General features: G+C 45.9%; 1 pseudogene; it reads left to right on the top strand.

The window, feature by feature from the left end:
* The first annotated feature begins 1,135 nt into the window (after positions 1–1,135).
* LOC136484833 (probable protein phosphatase 2C 74) lies at positions 1,136–4,323 on the top strand (annotated as a pseudogene).
* The last annotated feature ends 400 nt before the right edge of the window (positions 4,324–4,723 follow it).

Genomic DNA, 4,723 nt, shown 5'->3' with positions numbered 1-4,723 from the left:
CAGTGTTTGAGTTGGTATGGCTTTACACAGTGCCGTGCATGCAGCAGGACCATAGCCAACGAACAAGACTTTTTCCTAAGCCAAATAAAACCATTCTTGACTTAGCATTTTTGGCCTCTGTGTTTAGTATTTTTCTATAACACCTGCCATTTTGTCACCCGCTATCTACTTCCTGTCCCCAGCTACACACTAAAGGGTCAGCATTTAGAAGCTAGTAAGAGCATCTCCAAGAGTTTTTAAAACCCACTCCCAATATCTTGACTTGTTGGCAAGATTGAAAAAAACCTTTTCTCTACAACTCTTTATGTCAACTCTCAATCTTTCTGCATTTGGGAAAATCATTCGAATCGCGCGGAAAGATACGCGTACCTTTCCAATTGGCCAATCGAGAGGTGAGAAGGACATGGGGAAGAATAAGAAAAAGGGACAAAGTTCCCAATGCAAATATATAAGAGAAAAATAAAATATACTCCCTCTGTTTTTGAATTATTAGTCTCGCTTTGATTTTTTTGGTACATCAATTTTGCTATGTATCTAGATATAATGTATGCCTAGATACATAGCAAAATCCATATATCAAAAAAATCAAAGCGACTTATATATAATTTGGAATGGAGGGAGTAGATGTGATTAGGGTAACTTGAAAATAGAGTGGGATTTTTTATGCAAAATAGCTTTCTAGCTTTTAGGAGCAAGTTATTGAAAACGATTGGTAAAAGCCAAAACATATGCTCCAACTGTAGTTTTTTAGCGACTTCTAAAACTCCTTGATTTATCAATTGTTTTTAACTATTGGAAAGGGCATGAGCTACTACACATCCCCTGAATTGATCCACCTTGCCAGATGGTGCAAAAGCAAATTTCTTATTGGTCAGATCAGACGATAAAGGACCGAGCACGATACCGGGTGCACGGCCGTCCGGATTAAGTAAACGAAAATCCCCGGTGACAATATTAAAAACACAGATGTACAGCCCAGCCCAGATGATCTGGTCACTGCATTGACCGGTCAGCATCAGTGACCCAGCCCTTGCTTGTCACGCACTTCTCCTGCTCCATTTCCTGATTCCTTCGTATAAAAACTCACCTCTCCTGCCCGTGGCCTCCCATCGATCGTCTTCGTCTCCCTCCCTCGCTTGCTGAAGAACCAGCAAACCAGTTTAGCAGCCGAGCATATACCGTCCATCTCCCCGGCCGGCGACCCGCGACATGCTGCTGCACACCGTCCGGTTCCTCTGCTCCGTCGTCGCCGCCTTCGCGCGCCTGGTCCGCGAGCTCCGCAAGGCGGCCGCCATGGCAACCGCTGCATGCTCTCCGTCTCCTGTCGCTGTACTCATTGCACCCGCCGTGTCGCCCATCGGCCTGATAGCATCCACGCCGCTCCCGAAGCGAAAGAAAACGCTTGCCCAGGTTGCCGTCCCGGAGAACCTGCTCGTCGCGCCGCCACCACCGGTAGTTGTGCTTCCTGCAAAGGTGTCCGACGGGGTCAGTGGGGTCGGGAGAGTAGAGCAACAACAAGCTCATCAGAGCATGACGAAGACGAAGGCCGCGTGGGCGGCCAGGAAGAGGCCGTCGAGGCTCGTCATACCGGTGGCGGACGACGCTGGCGAGGTCGCCGCCGGCTGGGGCGTGGCTGCCGCGCCGGCGAAGGAGGCCGACGTGGAGGTGGAGGGGGACGGGTTTTGGCTGGCCAGTAGAGCAGGACCGAAGCATGCGATGGAGGATGCGTATGCTGTGGTCACTGACAAAAATGATGCAGATTCTCAGCTGGTAATTACTAAATCTTTGCCATTACGTGAAAAATATTAATTTGATTCATTATCTTCAGGCAAAGTTTCACCACTTACACTGATTTTTCCTCATATTATATGGCACCTCAATTTGCGAACATTTATTGGTTTAGATAAAAATAGTTCAGGGTTCCATTTACAAGTTTTTAAGATACAATAATATCTATATATACTACTAGAACAAAAAAGTGTTCAATATACATAAATATGGGAAATTTAAAACAAACTTGTTTTCCACTCTATGCCCATTTAGTACTCTCTATATGTCATACTGTTTTTGTGAGGGATTCTCTTTTATATCATTTTTTTGCGAAATATATGTACAATTAATTAATCATTTACGTAATTGATTGGAAATATGCATGTACACTCCTATATATGTGGTACTGTAGGAGGTACATATATATAGATTTTTTGGTAAAAAGTAAATTTATGTTTAATTAAATCATTGTTGTGAGTGTGAGGTAAATCATTGAGGTGCATCCCAAATAGTAGGAAGTCAAACGGCAGACACTTCATGATCAAATATCACATATTATAACACAAATAAAAAAAATGCTAGATATCTCACTCTCATTGCCTCTGATCAAAGCATGCATAGCTCCACTAGAACATATATGTTCGCTTGTTGGTTTCAACCAGCCCAAACCAGCCAACCAACAGTGTTTTCCTCTCACAACAAACCAGCACCAGCTAGCCCAAACCAGCCAAAAAACCAACCAGCGAACATGCCGATGATTACAGATACAATAATATCTATATATACTACTAGAACAAAAAAGTGTTCAATATACATAAATATGGGAAATTAAAACAAACTGTTTTCCACTCTATGCCCATTTAGTACTCTCTATATGTCATACTGTTTTCTGTGAGGGATTCTCTTTTATATCAGTTTTTGCGAAATATATGTACAATTAATTAATCATTTACGTAATTGATTGGAAATATGCATGTACCACTCTATATATGTGGTACTGTTGGAGGTACATATATATAGATTTTTGGTAAAAAGTAAATTTATGTTTAATTAAATCATTGTTGTGAGTGTGAGGTAAATCATTGAGGTGCATCCCAAATAGTAGGAAGTCAAACGGCAGACACTTCATGATCAAATATTCACATATTATAACACAAATAAAAAAATGCTAGATATCTCACTCTCATTGCCTCTGATCGAAGCATGCATAGCTCCACTAGACATATATATAATCCGATCTGTTTTGACCCAGTAAAAGACCGACGTTACAGTTACACTGAACACTGAAGAAATGGTAATACTCCATTACAAAGCTTTATAATTAAATCTTTGTCTACTTCTTCCCGCAGGCGTTCTACGGTGTGTTCGACGGCACGGCGGCCGCGCGGCCGTGGACTTCGTCTCCGAGCGGCCTCAGCAAGAACGTGGTGGCCGCGGTGCTCGCCGCCGCGGGGACGACGGAGACGCGCGGCGAAGCATCGTCGGAAGAGGACGCCGTCTCGGCGGCGATCAGAACGGCCTACCTGGCCACCGACAGCGAGCTCCTCACGCAGCACCAGGTGTGACAGTGACGCCTACGCACGTTAGAGGTTCCTTCGTTTGTTTACCGGGTCTACGCACTTTCCGACGTTGAACGCGTCAAAAGCTTCTTTCTTGTTGCGATAGACACATATTTTCAAAGGTGACCGTACGTACGTACACTGCTTGCCGACTTACCGTGTCCCTAGTGTCCCGTAAAAAACAAACAAAAAAAAGCTTTAGAATTTCAATGTGAAAAAAACCAAAGTAATGACCTCTGATCTGTTTGATCTAACGCAGGATGCAAGCGGTGGTGCGTGCGCCGCGACGGCGGTGGTGAAGGGCGGCGACCTCTACGTGGCGCACCTAGGCGACTGCCGCGCCGTGCTGAGCCGCGGCGGCCGCCGCGGCCGCACTGACGGCCGACCACACCTGCGCGGGGGAGGACGAGAGGCGCGCATCGAGCGGGACGGTGGTGGCTACGTGTGCCGCAGCGGCAGCGGCGTCTGGCGGGTGCAGGGTAGCCTCGCCGTGTCGCGCGCGTTCGGCGACGCGCTCTGAAGCAGTGGGTCGTCGCGGAGCCGGCGGTCACCCGCGTGCCCCTTGGATGCTGGGTGCGAGTTCTTGGTCATCGCGTCCGACGGGCTCTGGGACAAGGTCAGCAACCAGGAGGCCGTCCATGTCATCTCCGGGAACCAGGCGACGGCCTGCAGGGAGCTGGTGGACATGGCACTGCACAGGGGAAGCCGAGACGACATCACCGTCATGGTAGTCGACCTCCATAGGTTTGTAAGATAGGATTATTGACGGATCAGAGCTCTTGGATTGGAGACACTAACTGATGAAGCAACACGTTTCACCTGGGTCTTATTGAGGGAGAGGTGGTACGTGAAAGTGAACCGGAAGATGATAAACTGACTGACCACACTACAACACAGCTTGTTCATTGATTGTAGATGCTGCTGCCCGGGGAGCAAATTAGTTGCTGCAATTAAACATCATTTTTCTGACCCTCACTGTAAAGTACGTGGTTACAGCTAGCTAAATTTTGGCAGGTAAATTTAACTATGGTGTTATTCGAATGATATTTGTGAACTGAGGGGGACTTGGATCTATTGAACTCATTTCCTTTTATAAGCTGTTATATAATTGTCTAGGTTGGAAATAGATGTGTCTGGAAATCCGAATTATCCAAATCTGTGTGGCAGAACTACCCCAAATTATATAGCCCACGTGCGCCTTGTCATTGACGTAAGCCACACAATCCCGATAGTCTGTGGGTGTCCTCGAGAAACCCGAATCATCCACTTTTTCTTTCCGAGCAGGATACATTACAGAAGTCATTGCAGTATTACAACAGTTTATATAAATATACAAATATATTACATCGGAAGTAACAGCGGAAGTTTTACAAAGCATAAGTTTACAAACCATT

This window comes from Miscanthus floridulus, chromosome 10 (assembly GCF_019320115.1).
Source record: "Miscanthus floridulus cultivar M001 chromosome 10, ASM1932011v1, whole genome shotgun sequence".
In the NCBI taxonomy this organism is placed as follows: Eukaryota; Viridiplantae; Streptophyta; class Magnoliopsida; order Poales; family Poaceae; genus Miscanthus; species Miscanthus floridulus.
The sequence above is the reverse complement of the archived record's forward strand: the minus strand, read 5'-3'. Positions and strand labels throughout refer to the sequence as shown.